The following is a 21965-nucleotide window of genomic DNA, read 5'->3' on the forward strand; positions in this document are numbered from 1 at the left end:
CTGAACCAGAGAGTAATTTTTCCTTGACTTCTTTTAGATTATCTTTGTTATCTATGATTTTAGGTTGTTCTTTAACACTTTTATTCTTTGAAGTATTTAAGTTGGGTCTTTTTATTAAAGTTTTTGGCATTTACTTAACAAAAATGATGAAACTATAATTCCTTAAAAAATCTTTATTTTCCATCATAAACCACATTATTCCACCTCTAAATTTTTCAATATATTTATAACCAGGATTTACATCCATATTAAAGTTATGAATTACACGAGTTCTTTTTCCATTAATAATCATACCTTGAGCAATATCACATTCAACAAAAACGTTATCGAAAGATATTATATCAACAAGATGGTCAGATAAATTATAATTTTCACTAACTACTCTTGCGTCGAATCCTAGAAGAGTTCTAATTGTTCCAGCATAAGTAAAATCTATTTCCCATCCATCTTCAATTTCAATTATAGACTCCTGTGTGTTGAAATTAGGTTTAATTGTAATTGGAAATGTTTCACCATCAGAATCTCCGTTTGAAACCATTAATCGTTTTATTTCTAAGTCTTTTGCTTCCAACTCATAAGCACCTTTCGGAATCTCAATATCAACAATCATTTTTTCTGGGGTAATATAATAAAATTTGTTATTTGCTTCTGTAATATTGAAAATACCATTATATCCAGTTAGAAATGTAATTGCTATTTTAAATTGTTTGTTATTAGTTTGAAGTGGTTCGTCTAGATTAATCTCATGAGTTGACTTGTCCATTACAATTAGCATATGCTCTTCAATTTTTGCTCTAGTGTTGAAAGCTATTTGATCTAGTGTTTTATTATATAGCTCCATTTATTTAGTAGTAAATTTATCAATAGCATTTCTATATTGTTGTTCTGTTTTAATTTCACCTTTTTTGAATAAAGCATCTAACAATTGTGAAGCTTCTATTAAAGTATCAGTATGACCTGCTAATTTTAATCCTAGTAGAACTTGTAATGTAGTCCATATCTCATCGAAATCTGATGGCACTACTATTGTCTTTGTTCCTTTGCCTTCTAAATCTGATTCTAAAGATTCATATTCGTCTGATTCCCCACTTGTTATTGCTGCTATTGGGGGATTTAAAATCTTTCCAAGTCGTGAGTCAAGTTTGTTTTTTATATATTTTTGCCTTTTAGATTCGCGATCACCATCTGGATTATATTTTATTTCATCCAGAATGCGAGCGAAGATAAAGATACCTTTATCACTCATTTTATATTGAAATCATAGTTTGTTTGGATTAGAGCTTTTTGAATTTCTGGTGTTAATTCATATGTATTATTTCCAATTTTCAAACTTTTTTCACCTACAATCTTAAAATCAACTCCGTTTATTGTTCTTTGACCTTGTTCATTTTTTGCTATCTTGAATTGATTTCTATTTCCAGTCATTGCTCCTAATTTTACAGCTATCTCTTCGCTAACTGTTTTTCCGGGGGGTGTTTTTATAACAAGGGAGTTCACATCATTTGGTGATTCTAATTCTTTTGTTCCCTCAACTACTTCATCAATTTTTTTAGTTATGGGTTCGAATGTTTCTGCTAATTTTTGATTATATGTTTGTTTGAATATCCTATTCTTAATTTTTCTTGCTTTTTCATTTTTCTGTTCATTAGCTAATTTTTCTAGTGAGAGTAAGTCTTCTTCAGTTACATTTGAATATACACTCATTTATCAAGTCAAAATGGGTCAGATTTAGGAACAAAAATAGAATCTAAACCTAATTTATATTTTCCTACTTCTTTATCTTTCGACATATCAATTGTCAATGGTTGAAATTTAGTTTGCCAACAGATAATGCATAAGAGTTTAAATTCATCAATAATCATATCCATACTAGCTTTATCTTGAAATAGATTTTGAACATCTCTAATATTATTTGGTTTGAATAAATGAAAAACATTACTGTTAGCTCTTATTGTTTTTTTTGTAGTTCATAATAATCTTGAGTTATAATGAAAATTGAAATATTTTTATGACGTGATCTTTTAAATAATGCTTGTACTCGTTCATCTTTCATTTCATTTTCATTGAGGTCGTCTAAAATAATAACAGTTGATTCACCTTGGTAATCTTGTGGAAATTTTAACTCATCAATGTTTTCATAAACAGATATTTCAATGTCAGAAGGTTAAAAGTTTTCATCATTAAGAATATCATCAATAGATTTTTTATTTTTCAATACTTTAGAAATTGACTCTGGTGCTATCTTCTGTTCGAAACATTCTATCAATTTTTGATATGTTTCTTGATAAATTGATGGAGAATAAATATATATTTCATTATAATCATTATTTATTTCAGTTATTAATTTTGTTAGTAAACAGGTTTTTCTACAACCAGATGGTCCTGATATTACTACTCGCACTGGCGATTTTGGACATAATTTCACTTTCATTTATATTTGAATAATTTATTTTAATTATAAATGGAGGTGCAAAATGTTGAATGTCCTGTATGTTTAGAAAAACTGAATGATGGTGTTTACTGTTCTGATGGTTATTTGTATGATCAGAAATGTTTTGATAGATTAAATTTTAAAAGTCCTATAACCAGAGAAAAAAATCACATATTGGTTACCTTTGAAAAGAATTAATGGTAATATAGTACGATTCGAAAAACAATGTAAATATAAAATATTAATAACAAAATATGATTCACATGGGTTCGACTCAGACGGATTTGATATAAATGGATTTGATGAAAATGGATTTAATAAACTTGGTTTCAACAAAGAAGGATTTGATAAAAATGGATTTGATGAAAATGGATTCAACAAAATTGGTTTTAATAGAGAGAAAGTATTAGTTGATATTGATAAGACTAGAAAAGCAACTAAAGAAGATTGTTGGAATATCTTTTATGCAATTGAAAGTGTTAGAGATAACTATGAATTAATTAAGGAATGTGTTGAAAATGAACCTAATACATATGAGTATGCTTCACCAAAATTGAAAAACAATATTGATTTAGCTAGGTTATTTATAGAGAAGGGTGGTTCTTTTAACTTGTTAAATAAAAATTTACGTAGCAATAAATCACTTGCGATGTTATCACTTCAAAATAACCCTAAACATTACAATCAACTGAACAAAAAATTGAAAGATGATGATGACATTTTTGCACTTATTGTTAAATTGGATAAAAGAATGATTGGTTTTGCAAGTAAAAGATTGAGAGCAATTTATAGTGGATAAATGATATTTCAAACTGATAATGAATTTTATAACTTTAGATTAGCTATGTATCTAATATCTGTGTTGTTAGTGGTGATATCGATTTCAAATTTAATTGCTACAATTTTATTCCCAACTGTATTTAATTCAAATAATTGTTTATATATAAATGATACCGAAGTGTCCTATTAATTCTATCGGGATCAGAAATCCTGTTATGTGTAGTGATGGTTATATGTATGAAGAGAAATGCTTAGTTGAATGGCTTGCTTCGAATTCTACTTCACCTATAAATCGAAAATTTATTGAATTTGTTAATGTGTGTGAAATAACTGAAAAATGTTTAAATGAATATTGTGATGATATTGAAGATCCATACGAGCGAACTAATTTTACATATTCAAAAGAAGAAACATTAATTAAATATTATTTAAATATGATTGAGAATGATGAAGAAACAGATATAATTTTTGATAAAGATCTATTATTAAAACTAATTGATAAAACTAGTTTAGATTTGCAAGTGATGAATTAAAAGATGATAAAGAAGTTGTTTTGAAAGCGATTGAACATAGAGGAATATTTATATGTTATGCTAGTGATAGATTTAAAAATGATAGAGAAATTGTTTTAAAAGCAGTTGAAAATGATGGCTTTTCTATACTACATATTAATGATAGATTTAAAGATGATAGAGAAATTGTTTTAAAAGCAGTTGGAAATCAAGGATATTCTATAGAACATGTTAGTGATAAATTTAAAGATGATAGAGAAATTGTTTTAAAAGCAGTTGGAAATAGAGGCGATGCTATAAATTTTATTAGTGATAGATTGAAAGATGATAAGGAAGTAGTTTTAAAAGCAGTTGGAAATCATGGCTTTTCTATAAGCTATGCTAGTGAAAGATTACGATATGATGAATCAATCGTTCTAGAAGCTGTAAAAACTAGTCCTGGCGTTTTATTAGATTCATACGATGAAATTTTGATAAATCCATTAATTTATGAAACTGCATGTATTTATAACACTAGAAATTTTAAAAACGAATTTCTTTCATAAAATAATTTAAGTTCTGAATATAATTAACATATTATAACGCTCACATGTTATGACTCTTTTAACAAAATGATTGAAGAATTAACAATAAGTAAAGTTATTTGAATAAATTGTTCCCTAATAAATGAACAACGAAAAACGAATTTTATTGACAGCTATTGAAGCAGACCCGGATATAATATATTATGCAAATGAAATAATGCTTAATGATAAAGATATTATGATGAGATTAGTAGAAAAAAATGGCGACTTTCTTGAGAAAGCTTCACCTGAATTACAAAATGATAAAGAATTAGTAATAGAAGCTGTTAAAAATAGCTTGGATTCAAATGTTCTTAAGTGGGCAAGTATTACTTTGAAAGATGATAAAGAAGTTGTATTAGCATCAGTTAAAAATAATGCGCATTCAATAATACATGCATCAAATAGATTAAAATTAGATAATAATTTTATGAGAGAAGTAATAATCACAGCTAAATTTCAAAGATAGAATTGAATAATTTGTTTACTAATAAATGAAGTTCATGTCTAAAATACTAAATTTCATGTGTTGTGATCGATTCAGTCATGACAAAAAAATAATAAAAAAAGTTTCAAAACCAAAGAAATCTTCTTTATATTTACATTGTTATTAAATTAAAATAATTTGTTTACTAATAAATGGATTTAAGAAAAGGTTTAATGTTAAATTTTTTATTGCGCCAAAAAGCAGGAATTAATAATAACTCGGTGATAATAGCATATTATAAAATTCGGAATGAATATGAAAACTTACATATTAAAAATAATGAAATTCGTATTGATAGATATATCGTATATAATTATATTAACAAATTTAATTTCCCATTAATTCTTAAAGATCCCACAACAAAAGAACCTTCATTTTTCGAAAAATTAATCAAGTTTTTAGAATTTATATAAATTTTGTTAGAAAAAAGTTATTTGAATAATTTGTTCCCTAATAAATGACACGTGAATATTATTTTAATATCGCAAAAGATAACAATAAAATTTATTATATAAATCCAAACGAATCATACAATTCAGTTGTAATTCCAGAGGGATGTTATGAGTTAAATAAATTAAATAACAAAATTAAAAAACAAATGATTGAAAATGGTGATGCGTTTAATTGGTATTGTCCAATTTATTTTGGCAAACCTAGTGATGGGTGGTTGCAAGATATACCAAATAAAAAAATAGTGTATAAATGGATGCGTAGTGATTTAATTCTAGAAAAAAATTTTAAAATTGATCCTAATAATGTAAGTTGTAAATCTTTAGCAATTAGATATTATACGAACATAGAATAATTATAAAGTAGTATTTATATAAACATATTCAATCTATTTTTTATCAACATGTGAACATATATTATGATATATACTAAGTTTTTACTATATAAATGGTCCCTACTTTCCCTGGGGGCCATTTTTGTTGCTTTTTTCCTTATACGCATACTTTCACTTTTCTCTATATATACACATATTTAGTATCTTTGTAAGTGTAGCTAGAGCGAGCTGCGAAGCTGTGAGCTAGTAGTAAGCGAGAGTGAGTTGCGAAGCGACGAACGGTGAGATGCGAAGCATTGAGGGAGCGTTAGTAAACTGCGGATAGTTTACCTGATCTTGAATGGAGATATCGAGCAAGCGAAGCGAGCGAGATATGTTCATTTGAGATTTGGTAGACTATCCGCAGTTTACTATACTTATTCTATAATAATTTTCAACATATTTCCACTGAGACTAAGATACAGGTTTTGTGAAATATGTTAGCATATAGCAAAGCTTAAAAGTTTCTTTGATGTTTTATGAAAACTACTATAATCAACGTCATAAGAGCCATCAGGTATGAAGTTAAACCATTAAGTAGGTTCGCTGACACCACTTCACTTGAAGGATTTAAATGAATCTTTGATTAGTGAGTCGAAATCATAAGACCACAAAAAATAAAAACAGTCTAAACAAAAAAGTTCAGTAAAAATTAACAAAAGCTTTTGTTGAAGCAATAAAATCCGTATGAAGGTTATCTCTGAAAAGGTGTAAAAAATTAATTGGGCCTCAAAACAAGTATCCTGTTTTTAAATCCAGATATGAAATCAATGGTGCCTGTAATTAACAAAAACTAAGAATGCAAAAAAGAGGATGCCCCAAAAAAACCGATAAGATTTTGATGGCAGAAATCCACAATGAGACCGAAACTAGCTCAATTTGCTTTTATTGATTGTGTATTAAACCTCGTTTTATCATAATGTGCTCGAAATACATAATTTTGCGAAAAAAATTAATATATTGGACATAAAGAATGCAGTTTGGATAATCATTTTAATCATACAAATTAGCGGGAAGCCGGTAAATTTGGCAACGGAAGGAAAACTAGCCTCCCTCGGAACTTGCATATATTGTGTCAGCAGTTTTCATGTATTGAAAAAGTTGAGTTCGAGAAACATATTTGGTGCCATTTTGATGACAAAACTTGTTAACTGAACAATGTAGACAAAATGTTGGCCAATTCGGATCAAACATATGAGCAAACTTCTTCTCCTTTGAAGGTAAAAGCAATGACACCAGTTTTAAACAAATAGCAAAAATTAAGCAAAATGGTAGTCAATTTTGGAAATGTGAACAAAACAACGGAAATCATTTCAATACTCAAAAACTTCTTTAAACCTCTTTAATCTAAAATTTTTAAAAAATCTTTTTAATTATATACTTTAATTTGGACGTTCTTTTTGTTTGATGATACCACATACAACTCTCTACGATGAATAAATCAGCCAATCATTTAACTGAACAAACCCCCCCCCCCCCCTATTCAAGTGAAGTCGGAACAATTAAACTAAAGCCGCATTTTTTTTTTAATTTTTGCGTTTTTACGCAACTTTTTGAATTGAGGCAAGAGCACCATCCAACTCAAGATATTAACTGGATTCGCCGTAGAAATAATCCTTTTGCCTGGAAGACAAATGCTTTTCAATTTGTGCAAAAAATCAATCTCCAATTTGTTACTTTTTCAAACGAATCCCAAGAAACCCTGTTTCTTTTGTTTGTGATTTGAAAGTTCTATCTAGTGGGAAAAGAGGATATAAAACTATCAGACGATAAAAACGGCAAAATATCTTTCGTACAGGTCAGTTTTTTTTGCATATGAATATTATATATATATATATATATATATATATATATATATATATATATGTGTGTGTGTGTGTGTGTGTATATATATATATATATATATATATATATTTTTGCAGTTTAAGAGAACACATAATCAGAATTGCCAACATGAGAACGCAATTGAAGTTCTTCGATTCAGCTCTGAGAATATAGTCCTATCTAGACTTATTTTTTTTTTTGGTTGGGCAAATTATTCGTTATTTTTGCTTGAGAAAAAAAGGACAGCCATCGTCTTCGTGTAGAGATTCGGTATAAACAACATTGATTCATCAGGAAGTGCAATTAATTAGAACAATATTGTTGAATTTTGAGTCAGAAACGATTATGAATTCTAGCTTGTTGATCAATTGAACGTTAAATTTTTGAACACCGATTGAACAATATACAGATGATCTTTAGTTAGGTATTCGGACTTTTTAGTCTGTAAAAATTTGTTCCGACAATAATACATGTTTTCAACACAATAAGGCAGCATTTTAAAATTGAGCAGTCCAATGAACTGAAACTTGGTACACATCGATAAGAAGCATATGTCAATTATTGATTAGAGCAAAATTTTTCTAATCTTCAGAAAAACATATTTTAAGCAAGCGTCAATTTTAATAAAAAGATGCAATTATATACTTCAGAAAGTTACAAACAACGTTTTATGGTAATTTTACCTAAACAAAGTTAAGCTAACTCTTTACCTTAGCTCAAATTAGGGTCAAGTTAAGGTAAGCGTTACCTTAACTTTATCTGAACAAAAATTTACCTTGACTTAGTTAAGGTAACTTTACCTTAACATCATTTAATGTGTTGAGTTCTCAGAAGATTTTGATTTCTTTTCTGAGGACGTGATAGGTCGAGAACCGATCAGAACCGATAATAAGTGTTAGCGAGATTTGTCAAGATTTTTGAAGCTGTCAATAAAATTTCTTGGTCTATCATTGTAAGATCTTACCAATATCTCATCAAGATTTACCATGAAATGTTGGTATTTCAAGATGTTGGCAAAATGCTTCAAGTTTTGCAAGCACTGTCAAGATCATGCACGTCTTATCGAGGTTTACCACATTTCAGTTCACTTGGAGCACATTCAAATGAACATTAAGTCTGTTGATTTCTTGGGCTCTGCTCGTGGATTATTTTTCAATTTTACGTTTCATCAAATTTTAAACAAATTGTTGAACAAGAAGATGACCAAATCAAAATCAAGCGACAAGTTGGTGCATTGGGTAAATTAATCAGTATTGAGGTACTCAAATCTAGCGAAAACCGATGTTCAGTGTTTGGCATTTTTTAGATTGTCCAGTTTTTATTTCGTTACTTACAAAAAATCATATCCATTGACAATTTTTTGAATGGCTAGTTTGTCAAAAAAGATGCCTAACTTATGAAGTTTGAATGAAATTTTTTAAGAACCAAGTTGACCAGATTTTTATCTACCTATTTGCATGATGAATGTCAACAGAATGAAACCATGCTTAAAATCGAATTTTAAAATTACACTTTAATCAGATTTTGTACAAGCTTAGAATACAAAAATTGATTAACAGTAAACCAGCACAAGATTCATTGCACCAATGAACCATAATACCCACTAACACAAAACCCAATTTGTTGCATTGGATGTTTCCAATCAACAATTGGACTACCAATCAGCAGTTCTTATTGCAGCTCTTAGCCTAATTCAGTGAAAAAACTCAACTGATTTTCTGCTAAAATAGTTTCATTTCGTCTCTGCTGCATCTGTGGAATTCTGAGGAGCAGTCATGGCACGTAAAGCATGGTCAAATTATTTTTTTTATATTTAAAAGTTGGCAAATAAATTTAATGACATACCGGGATCATAGTAACATAGTAACTCAGCGCTGAATCATAGTATTTCTCAGTCTGTTTTTTTACTATGAACATATTATGATCATGTCACTTTTTACTGTGAGAAGTGTAAATTCAGACAAAAAAACGAAGTCCGTTCAGTGTAAAAACAGCATTGAAATCTTAAACTTAGCTTCTTAAACTGTTCAGAATTGTTTTTCAGCCTTCTTTCTCTGATCAGAGCTGAAAACATAGTATTAAAAATCGTTATAGAAAAAAATTCCTCCAGTAAACTCTCCCTAGAGAAAGAAACCAACTGCATAATAGTTAATTTTTGATTGATAATGTTATCAGACAGCAGCATTTTCAATAAATATTGTAACAAGGAGGGCAGAAAACGAAAAATTATAAGAGGATCGGTGCATAAAATAAACCATCTCGGTTAAAATTTATAATCAAGTGAAAATCAGAAATTCATAGCATTATGGTAGAGACTAAAGTATGCATATTTGTAAATACCCTTCAATCAATACCCTTAAATCAGTTCGAAAAAGTTGTTTCACACAAAACATCTTTTGATTAGCGACAAGTAAACAAATAGTCATTCACTTAGTATAATTTTAGAAATATGGAAACTTTTCACTGGATTCTGCCAATTGCTACCGATAGTTAATGCGTTAGCTGCTGCATTCCATAGATTTCTTCATACTTCAAGATAAAATTTTCAAGGAAGCAGTGCGTCCATAGATAGCAAATTAGTTAGCACTGTCTTGAGAATACATTTTTCAAACTTCTACTTATCATGCTTCCAAATTTTGAAGGAGAGCAAAACCACTGCTAATTTTTCAAGCACCCTAATTTTTGTTGTCAGTTGTTTGGAAATTCATCTCAATTGTTTCGCATTAAAGATAAAACTGAAAGTTTGAGTAAAATAGCAAAGTGCAACAGAAAATCCCTTATTTCCACAAAAAGAATATAGTTTTGTAGCTAGTGCTCCCTAATAAACTGAGGATGAGGATGATTTGATGGTTTTGATAAATTACTACGACAAGTCTTTTAATTGAATTGAAAAATAAAAATGAAAAACCAAAAACTGAAAAACTTTGTCAAATTTTCTATGAAAGTTTAAAATTTTAATATAGAACTAAAATGGTTGCATTTATCTGCCGCTATTGATGGCACGTCGGGGAAATTATTTTTAGAGAGGGTGTTTTTCTAATCAGGCTATGATACCGGTTCAACAGAAGGACACAAAGTTAATCGAATGTCCAGTATTTTTTAACGGGAATTTGTTTTCAACAGGACGTTTTTCCAAAATTCTGGTCAGCATTAAATATCGATAGTTATTTTTTCTGCAAAACTTAGCACTTAGAACTTAACTGACCGAATGTACTTAACTACTAAACGTTCAAATATACTTTTAAATGAAAGCTCTCAAAATTTGTACAGTTTTTAGAGATCTGCTGGCTTGACGAGCCAAAAAAAATTTAAAACGTTGGAATAAGTTAGGCCTGAGTTTTTTTATGAGTCCAATATAAAATTGGAGTCCAAATAAATTAAAATATCTTCTCAATCTTTGCTGTCAATTAAACCAAAATGTTTAAATCGTTTAATCTTTTTTCGTCTTTTAAATTTTTCAAACAAATTTTTGGTAATTGTCTGAGCCAAAATTTGAAACATTTGAACCCATTTTACTCATTCACCAAAGATACGTACAAATTGGAAAATTCCTAATGTCTCAATTAAAATCTTGATTGAATATCTGGAATAACCAACTGGTCTAGACTTCTATTTAAATAAACAATATCCAATATTAGAGTTATACCGAAAGCCAATAATTTCTTTCAAATAGAGCAAAATAATCTAAAACACTAGAAAATTTTATTTTCTTTGCTCTTAATTATCCATATAACAATTGATCCATTCTGAAGATACTGAGGAACTTCATTTTAACCAGGATATTTTAAATTAAACGGGATATTAACTTTTGTATTTCCGCACATCAGTTAGTTCATATTTGTTCCGATAAACACAGTTTCTGATCATTATTGTTACCGGACTGAATAATCTCTTCTCAACCCGCATTTAACAAGTTCAAATATACAAATTTTACAAGTTTCAAACCAAAGAATTCGAATATAATTCTGAAAGAAGCTTCTCGAAATTTTAACATTTTCCAGCTGTCTGGTGGCGTGAAAATGCAAGGAAATTAAAATATTGAAAACGTTAAGCCTCAATTTGATGGAAACAAATGAAAGCAAAATATCGCCTCGAAGATTGAATCAATTTTCGAGGAACTTTTGAATGGTACCCCTTTAGAGTTTCTCCGGTAAAGATACCGATCGGCCCAAATTCATTTAACAAAGTAAACAAAAAAGCAAATTTTGATCGCCATATGGTGAGCTGAAATTAAATGACGGTAAATGTTGAAGTTTGGATTCCCGAATGCGTTCGGAAAACTGTGAACCGCCTTACCTGTTTGTTTACTCTTCTGTTGGTCTGTTATAACTTTGTTTACAAAACAATTGGGAATTACACCGGAAAGGTAACAAAAAACAAACAAGAAATACCTCCGCAGTAATCCGGTAGTATTATTCTAACATAAACAAAACAGCCGGTTTATAATTTTTACTCCGTTACATTAGCATAATTCTCAAAGGTATTGAAATTCCTTAAAATATGCATAAATGGTCTTCAGCATTATTAAAAGTGCGTCGTTGTGAATGATAATGGCCACTGTAATGTTGCGATTTAGTGAAAACTTGTCATTTATGTTCACTGCAAGTTATAAACAATTGCGGCCTCTCTAAGAAAAAGGAAACCGGTAAAATTGAACAAATTATTAGCTCACGTTTTAAAAAAAATAAGAAAAGGATAAAACTTTTAATTCATTTTCAAAAACTTTTACACGGTTTTCAGTCAGAAATGGGCAACAAAATTTGGGTTGAAAGTTTGATCATTTTGGAAGGCAAATAAATTACATTTACTCAGCTTTCTATGTAAGTTTTGAACTTGTGTAATGGTAAGTTGACTTACCTGAGTTGTAATTTATAACCAGAGGTCGTTATTACCTATCAAGTGGAGGCAATAAAAGGAAGCAATTGGGCATAAAATTTGTATTTTGGTGAAATATTGCCTTTGGGCTAAGTCTACTACAATTTCCCCCAAAGGGAGTAAATTACCTTCCTACGTGTAATACAAGACTAACTACATTTGCGTGTATGAAGACGTGCTGCTCAATTTAAGCCTTTGAAGAGAGTTTTTTCCTCAATTCTTTTGGGAATTGGATATCGGGGGGAGAAAATTTAACAGACAATAAATTTGCCTTGACTTGAAATTGGCAAGTAAGTTAATTACATGTTTTCCGAGAAAAAAGTAATTTCAATTTTGCTTTCAAGTAGAAAATGGATTTTGAAGATGAACAATCATGCTGGCCACAATTTTCTGAACAGCAAACATCAACCCCCCCCCCCTCCCATTTGAAATGTCACACAATGTCTACGAAAAAATACTTTATTTGATTTTCACAATTTGTGGGACTGCGCGGAGATTGTAATAATTGGAACAAAAAACAGCAATTTTTCTATTTATTTTACAATTTCTTTTCGATTTTTTCTATACATTCGAGCTTATGTCAACAAACAATGTACCAGTTTTGTAATTATCTTCAAAATTTGGCTTAAAATCTGAGACTTTTAAATCGCTTTTATTCATTTTTTTTATTCATTATTTTCCGGAATTTTTGATTTAAAACCAGTTGTATGGGCTATGTCAACTGTGAATCTGCAAAAGATTTGGTCAGAATGTGTTTATTTGAAAAAAAGTTGTCATTATTTTGTTTATTTTGTTTTGGAAAATTGTTCAAGCTTGGTTTTTTTTACCATGCTATACCAGTTTTCCTAGAGTTTATTTCAGTAACTCCGCCACTGCCGGTCCCCAGCCCGGAATGAAAAAGGAGGAGGGTTTAAACCACACAGAACATACTGGAAAATCTCAAAAAGTCAGTCTTTAACTTGACTTGAGGAGATTTCCGACAACCTATTTTACCTTATTTTCTTCAATTTCTACAGGTATTGTATGAATTTGTATATTTTAAGGACCTGAGAGCGAAAGCAATGGTAAAACCTAGCTTGGCTCATGAACTTAGTTATGAATTTTCCCTAATTCAGAGAAGATCAGAGTCTGAATCAGAGTCTGAATCAGAGAAAAATCAGAGTCTGAATCAGAGAAAAATCAGAGTCTGAATCAGAGTCTGATTCAGACAAAAATCAGAGTCTGAATCAGAGTCTGATTCAGAGTCTGTATCAGACTCTGAATCAGAGGAATTCAGAGCAAAATGTGACCTGAATCAGAGTCTGAATCAGTACTGATGATTTCTGAATTTTACTCTGATTCAGTACTGAATTTGCCTTTGAGTTAGGTACGGGTCAACATAAAATTGTACAAATATGTAAATTCGTAATATATCGATTATAATCTTGATTTAATTCCTGGAATCAGAAATTTGCCTGTATTTCTATTTTCATGAACGCTACCCAATATAGAATTATACCAAAAACCGATAATTTCTTTCAAATAGTACGAAAAAAAAATTGCAATATTCGAACCTGTATGTTCTAAAATTTTCTGCTGAAATTGACTGGGCAGGGCGCTAAAGGGCTCATAATACTAAATCTTAAATCTGTTTCAAAATCTGAAAATCTGACCGAAATTGAACTCAAATCAGTAGGTGCTAGTTTAAAATTTTGTCAACTTACGAAAATACTTCGTTTATTATTAACCGGGGAAGCCCTCAGAATTATTACCTCTGACAGTTTTTACAGTTCATCCGATAAACATTTGTTTCAGATCGGCTTTGTACCCATTCGGCTAATTAACCCTGTTCAACCCACCAGGGTGACTCTATCTGGGATTAGTCTTGATCAGCTGCCAAGATACGTCCATCTCACGGGGGGTTACCCCAATAAGCCCCAAATTAGACGTGTCCATTATCGTTCGGGCCAAGCCAACTGAGAGGAAACAAATTGAAGCTAAATCAGCTTTGAGGGTTAAGCGGGTAGGGGGAAGCGATTGGCGTGCTATTTGAATTGGAATTGACTAGTGTTACTTGGATATTGCGTCAGTTCAATTTGAATCAAACTCAAGATTGATGAAGAACTAATAAATGGTGAAAAGTGAAAAGGTCAAATCAGACCTCAGTCAGTTTAAGCGTTAATTGGCACTTTTTGAGAGCACCCATGTTGAGGTCCAGACCAAAATAGTCTGATCAGGCCGTCCCAGACAAAATGACCTCTAATCAGACCAGCCTAGACCGAAGTGACCTCTGATCAGACTACCGTGCGCTCAAAATTCTGCGCGCGCTCCAATTGCACTCAAAAACTTCCTCTGATCAGACTATCGTGCACTCAAAACTTACTCCTGATCAGACACAAGTGCGCCTGAAAAACAGAAACTATTTATTTCATCATCAATATAAAAACATCGCTAGAAATTATTTATCTCATAAAAATTATTGTTTTCAGGAAAGTATGCAACTAAGCAAAAGGCCATTCTTAGATTATTACCAATGACATAAAATGAAGTATTGAAAAAAAAAGTGTAATTAGATTGGCATTGGTAAATATTTATAACTCAACAGACGAGCTAACGTAGCTTTCCATAAACGAAATTTCTTGATCCACAGTTATTCAAAATTTCATCTAAAGGGTACTGGCAATTGCTCTCAGCTGCACCTGTTGGTTTTAATAGCGCTATCACATTCTATCCTACTCTGATCAGAGCGCTGCTTTTTGTTGACTCTTAGCAGAGCCAACATATCGAAATACACAAGAAGCCGAAAGAAAAAAAAAGCACTCGAAATGGTTTCTGATCAGAGCCCCTTGCGCTCTAAATATTTTCCCACTAGACTCAACTGCGTTCGAATCTGCCTCCGATCAGAATCAGATGCGCTCAAAACCGCCTCGGATCAGACTCAAGTTCGCTTGCAAAACTCTGATCAAAGAATGTCTTTTGAACAAATTGAAACAAATATCATAAAATCGCTAATTTAGTTTAAAAGAATTATTGTTTTCATGAATATATGCACCTAAGGCAAAGACAATTTCTAGGTTGTTGTGAAGGCATAACAATTGATTGTTGAAAGTTTATTTAGAATGGCGCTGGTACATATTTCGGACTCGACGGATGAGTCATAGATGAAATAAAAATTTCCAGGAAGTTGTCCGGACTACAGTGCGCTGCAGACGAAGACTTTTCCAGAACATGTAACTCAAGCACACCATGTTAAAATGTGCGTTCAAAGGTGGTCTATTCGGTCTGGACATCTCTACCTTTTTGCCCAAACGCATTTCGAAAACACTGGAAAAATCATTAAAAAACAGTTTTTAAGCCATTGTCCAATTAAATGGAAAACCATAGTGCGTTGACGTTAAATCATTGCGTTCTGGAAGAATAAAAAGTTCTAAGATCAATTCTATTTACCGCACTTAATAATTTTTTTAAAAAATCGAAGTCATGTTCTTAATATTTATAAAGCGTATGTTGTAATCTAAGTGCATACAAAACCCGAAAAGTCGCAAGCGTGGAAAAAATAGCAAATTTCGCTCCCCAATTTTTCTTTGAGAAGTGATTTTTTTCTAAAAATTTTTATAGTCGATTCAGCTATTCAACAGCTCCTCGCTAATCTTTCCCAATAATTAAACGGCAGAAACTTCCCATTTTGGAGAACAGAAAAATTATAAGCAATTTTTAACCTTCAAAAAATTTACAGCCACCGGCTCTCAAAAGACTTCCCACAGCATCTATCAATATTCATTTATGGGTAAAACACGCTACCAATAGGAAACTGCACTTAAAGCACAAACAGAGTTTTTTAATTGAGATTATCAAAGAGTTTTCCCTTGTTTAATTATGTAAGGATTCAATCAGAGCCTATTCAAAATAAAAGGGGTGTGCGTCCCATTGCAATTAGTGGGGTACTGAGGCAACTAACAGCTAACTGTCTAGCGATGCCAGAGACTTGTTTCTTACATTCACACAACAAATTAGAACCAATGGAGAAGCAAGAACAATTTTCGATTGGAAAAAATCAAACGATGAGAAGATCTGGAAGTCTAATTGCAACAACGAATTACTCATCCGAAACTTATTAGAAATACTACGAAAGGAAATAGTCCTGAGTGTTATTACAGGACTCATTAATTCTCACTTTTTCACTGCCGCTAAATATTATGTCAATTATAACGCAGATTGAACTAATTTTCTATTCTTATCAATCACATTTTCAATACAGTCTTTTTTTAAAAGTGAATTAGACGATCAGCAGTTTGACGTTTGACACACTGGGACCATTACTTTTCTCAGGAACCGTTGTGATCAAATGTCCATAGGAACAAAGAGTTTGTTCCAATTTCCTACCAACGGACTCGAAACCTAGATCACTGTTTCGTTACCTGACCGAATAGCAACAGGTGGCTCTTGTGTTTGCTCTGGTGGCGCTTACAACCTAGCTACCAATTGCTGTAAAGGGAAGGATAAGAGCCGAGCAAATATTTTCTCTAGTGGAAGTCTGACTTTTGATTAGAGGAGCAAACGCTATGCTTTGTCGAAATGCTCCTGAGTATTTTGTAGAGAGGGGATGCGAGACTGATGTTTGTCCTAGTTTTTCAACGATTTAGATAAAAAAGTGTTTGGTCGGTTTTTGACCGGTAAGTTTTTCTTACCAGTACAGACGTTTGTGACACTGAACCAACATATAATGCCTTAATTTGATAAACAGATATTCTAAAATTGATTTTTACAATTTGATTGGCAGTCATCAATTTTACCAAAAAGAATCAAGCAAAATGTTTTGAAAATACCTTTCCAGTTACACCGCAGGCGATTCACAAACTTTTTAATGTTTTTTCCCGACTCATTTGATGGAGGAACGAATTACAACATTAGACCACAATTGCTGCATCATAAAGAAACTGAGATTACCAATCGTACATTGTGCATCATCCAAATAAGCTGAAAGGTCGAGAAGTTCCCCGAATTTTCTGAAAAAATTCTCCCAAAAAGAAGCAACAAAATATCTATCTAAGTAGTTAATCTTTATTTCACATCTGTTTAATTTTTCATTTAGCGCAGGTTAGAGTCTATTAAAATCTGGCTTATCTCGCCAGTTAGTCCAAAAATGAGGTAATTGTTTGCTGTGAGCTCAACATTTTGATTTACGAAAGACTTTTTTGAAGTTTTACGCAAATTCCATATTAAGTTTACAGTGCATTCTACCTAATGACGAACTCGCTAAAACCAACGCCCGACTACTGAATTGTAGACTATTAGTCCTTCTCAGAAACAATCACTGTTGGCTTTGCTTTAATTTTTATCTGGTAGTCTAAGTCTTACTACACGAACCTTCAACTCTGAGACATTTTTTGTCACATTCTCTTTGAGATGGGCTACCGTTTTGTATTTCAGAGTAAGAAAAGCGGGCATCTGTTGTTATGCTTCCCCAATTATTGAGAAGAACATCAAACAAAAAAAATCTCACTCTTTCGTTTCCAGTTCACTGCAATATAACAAGTTGTTTGTGATACAAATCTTCATAACTGCTCTGAACAATCCAGATCACTCTGCAAGAAATTTAGCGAAAAAAGGCGAGATGAGAATGCTTTTCCGCATTTTTTTTTCCACAACTTATCTATATAGCCTTGCTTGCGGATAACCGAAATTTTCAACCAGCTGGCTTATCAATTGTCTACAATCGGTTATCTCAAGGAGTTTCAGTGACTTTAATGAGAGGTTCAGCCACAAATCTGATTGCCAGAAATCCACTGTATTGAGACGCATTCGTGCGACAATGAGATTCAATCACTGTAATAAGACTCATTCATGCGACAACACCATCAGCCCCACAATGACTATGAGCTGTGTCGATCGCACCCTCTCTTTACGAAAAACTGCTGTTCCAGACCTTTGATCCTGTGTCTCAACTTAGGCAATTTTTACCAGAAAAAATTGAGAACAATACTTTTATGTTCTTGCTTTAATCACGAGTTGTTCTTCTTACTTAACCAAAGTGGGGAGAATAAAAATATAAATTTTATAACTGGAAAACAGAATTGAACTGTTGAAAATTGATTTGTCAAACTGGTGATCTGCTGTTTTCTAAACATAGTCATGGTAACCAAGTTAATTTTTAATTCAGGACTTTCCTTCTAAAGTCTGAGCAGCTGTCTAAAGCAACAAGTTGATTTCTTCTTGTGACAGTTTTTGCCTCAGTATCAGTGACACAGAAACCAAACGAGGCAGTTCACTGCGGTCTCTGGATTCCCGGGATTAAGGGATCACCTTTAAGTGCAGAAGAATTCTCATCATACGGGTCAAAATTGACGAGCTCGCTAAAACGAGCTCGCTAAAACCAACGCCCGACTACTGAATTGTAGACTATTAGTTCTTCTCAGTACCAAACACTGTTTGCTTTGCTTTAATTTTTATCTGGTAGTCTAAGTTTTACTACACAAACCTTCAAATCTGAAATTTTTTTGTCACATTCTCTTTGAGATGGGCTACTTTTTTGTATTTCAGAGTAATAAAAGCGGGCATCCGTTGTTATGCTTCCCTAACTATTGAGAAGAACATCAAACTAAAAAATTTCACAGTTTTGTGTCCAGTTCACTAGAATATAACGAGTTGTTTGTGATACAAATCTTCATAACTGCTCAGTCTGCAAGAAATGTAGCGGAAAAAGGTGAGATGAGAATGCTTTTCCACAGTTTTTTCCACAACTTATCTATATAGCCTTGCTTGCGGATATTCGAAATTTTCAACCAGCTGGTTTATCAATTGTCTACAATCGGTTAACTCAAGGAGTTTCAGTGACTTTAATGAGAGGTTCAGCCACAAATCTGATTGCCAGAAATCCACTGTAAGGAGACGCATTCATGCGACAATGAGACTCAATCACTGTAATGAGACTCATCCATGCGACAACACCATTAGCCCCACAATGACTATGAGCTGGGTCGCATCGCACCCTCTCTTCACAAACAACTGCTGTCCCAGACCTTTGATTCTGCGCCTCAACTTGGGCAATTTTTACCAGAAAAAGTTGAGAACAATACTTTCATGTTCTTGCTTTAATCACAAGTTTTTCTTCTTACCTAACCAAAGTGGGGAGAATAAAAACATATATTTTATAACTGGAAAACAGAAATGAGTTCTTCTGGTGAAAGATTTTGCCTCAGTATCAGTGACACGGAAACCAAACGAGGCAGTTCACTGCGGTCTCTGGATTCCCGGGATTAAGAGATCAGCTTTAAGTGCAGAAGAATTCTCATCATACTGGTCAATAATGACGAGCTCGCTAAATCGATCTCCTTAAAACCAACGCCCGACTACTGAATTTTAGACTATTTCATTTTTATGCTGGTCCAGCATTTTTGGGAGTTTTTTTATCATGTCTTTTGGATGACATCATCAAAGACTCTTCCAATTCTTTGAAATTTCCAAACTTAAATGTATCGTGAGCAAATTGAAAAATATTTACTGTTGGTACATTTACAAGGTAATTTGAAATTATGACAAAGTGTAGATAGCCATGAACTGACACTTAAGGAATTCGACAAACTGTTTCCTTTGGAAATGATGTCTTTGAAGGAGAGCAAACAAACTAATGTCCAAGTTTGAGAAACCATTCCGTAATGTTTTTCATTTTGCCACTGGTACGAAGTCTGGAATAATTGTCCAAGAGTATCTTGTCGTCAACTGTGCCAAAGTTTTTGACAAGTCCAACATCGAGAAATGAGACGGTATATTTTTTCTCCTTTAACTTGCAAAAATTGATAATGGCCTCTATTTTTGACTGTTTGCCTAGAAACCAAACTGTTTGTTCATCAGAACCTTTTTAAAATTAATCGACATCATTCAAGATAGATGGATTTTTCATAAGTTCAAATTCGTTTCAAAAATCAAGCGTTTTCTTGATCAGAGCTTTTCCTTTTAAAACAAGAGACATTATTCTAGAATTAAATATATTTTTAAGCATTTGGCCAAAACTGGGACTAGGGAGATGAGTCTGGAAAAAGAGAGATTTTTAATATCTCAGTCCCTTAAAATTTTGACCACTTTTTGTTTTGATGGATTGGAGCATAATATACGATCATCAAAATTAATAGCTATGTACTTACTCATAATAGGAATAATCCCTTCGAGTATTTTGTTGGTAAAACCACATGATTGTCACCTTTTTTATCAACAAGACGCTCAAATTCAAACTAGACCTCGTTTGTTTCAATTTTCGTCAGTACAAATATGATTAAAATAGACAGGACCAAATTTCGATTGTACATTTCTGTAACTTTGCTTGCTAATGAGGGCCAAACATTGATAAAATGTTCATTGAGGTTTTCCAAACTGTTCGTTTCTGTTGCTTTTTGTACTTCAAAATTGTTCGCAGGTACTTTTCGGGTAACTGTATAAACTTTTTGAGGGATATTTTGCATTCTGCTTTTAACTGTTTTCACGTCTGAGTATTCTTTCGACAGTTACCTTATTTACTAGCAATTTTCATTTTAATGCTGGTCTAGTATTTTTGGGAATTTTTTTATCATGTCTTTTGGATGACATCATCAAAGACTCTTTTTCAATTACATTAACAAGCAGTCCTATTAATTTTTTTTCGCTGTATGTGAGAGAGATGGTTATCAGTAATCAAATTGCGTTGATAGGTGAGGTTTTTGCCCCAAGTAGGGCAGTAAAGTTGCTCAATTCATTCCAATTTCGTTATTGCACTCTTCTTAGTTCCTAGTTTACTAACTCTATATTCGCGTTCTGTTTTGCCTGTAACAGAACATTACAATGGTCAGTCACTTTAAAGTTTGCGCATGTGCGATTTTGTGAAATTTTTGGATTTGCATACCTTACATAACAAGAGTGTGCTAGAATCATTTGAGGAATTTGATAAATGGGTTAAAAGTGCCTGTTTTTTCTGACAGACATTTTTCTGGAAATCGGCTCAAATTTTTAGATATCGGAATTATGTAAGAAATCATTCAAAAATTTGCTGAAATCTTTATAAAATATGCTATTAGCCTTGAAATTGCTTCGTCTGCAGAAGTGCCAAAACTATTTGGGCTCTTCTGAAAAATGAACCAAATTTTTTAAAGAATTGTACTGAAATTGAAGCAAGGAATGTTATGAAACTGCTCAACGCAAGGATTACGCTGAATTTAACGGGCTAAATTTTGGAAGCGTCAAAAATAATTGAGAGATGTGTCAAAAATTTGTTGAGTTTGTGCTAGAAAGCTATCAAAGTTTCATCAGAGCAACTTCAGCAGATTAATTGCATTGCTTCAGCTTACACACTTTGACATCTTGACCCGGTTTGAGCAAAAGTCAGACTGCTCAATGAAGCCCTTCGAAATGAAACGCACGAGACCAGCAAAAAAAACAAAGTATATATGCTTGTGAACATTAGAGATATACGTTTCTTTTTAGTTTTTGAGTGAAACGTTTTAACTGCCAGACAGATATGCAACTTCAACCGTTTAAATTGTCCTTTTGAATTTGGAATATTATATATGGAAAGTCGATTTTGACTGAGACAAAAACCCGCCAAAAACGAACGAGGCAGTGTGTGATCACTTGGTGATATATGCCAGGATTGGCTTAAAGAGTTATGTTGAACCACTCTGTTTCTTAACCGTTATTTAGAAACCTCAGCCTCTAATACACGAAC

The 21965-nt window shown here is 32.2% G+C and overlaps 1 protein-coding gene across 2 annotated transcripts in view; it reads right to left on the minus strand.

Annotated features, from left to right (window-relative positions):
• Positions 1 to 12383, minus strand: part of LOC142338565 (uncharacterized) — a 46546-nt gene extending 34163 nt beyond the window's left edge. Inside the window, exon 1 of one of the 2 annotated variants that reach the window (XM_075388363.1) lies at positions 12278 to 12383. The gene's annotated coding sequence lies outside the window, so the exon portion shown is untranslated. Of the gene's footprint in view, positions 1 to 11716; positions 11928 to 12277 lie in introns of those variants that run through there. The other variant, XM_075388361.1, reaches the window with a different exon arrangement.
• Between the last annotated feature and the right edge of the window lie 9582 nt (positions 12384 to 21965).

The sequence above is a fragment of the Convolutriloba macropyga genome, chromosome 4, assembly GCF_964194025.1.
Source record: "Convolutriloba macropyga chromosome 4, txConMacr16.3, whole genome shotgun sequence".
NCBI lineage: Eukaryota > Metazoa > Xenacoelomorpha > Acoela > Convolutidae > Convolutriloba > Convolutriloba macropyga.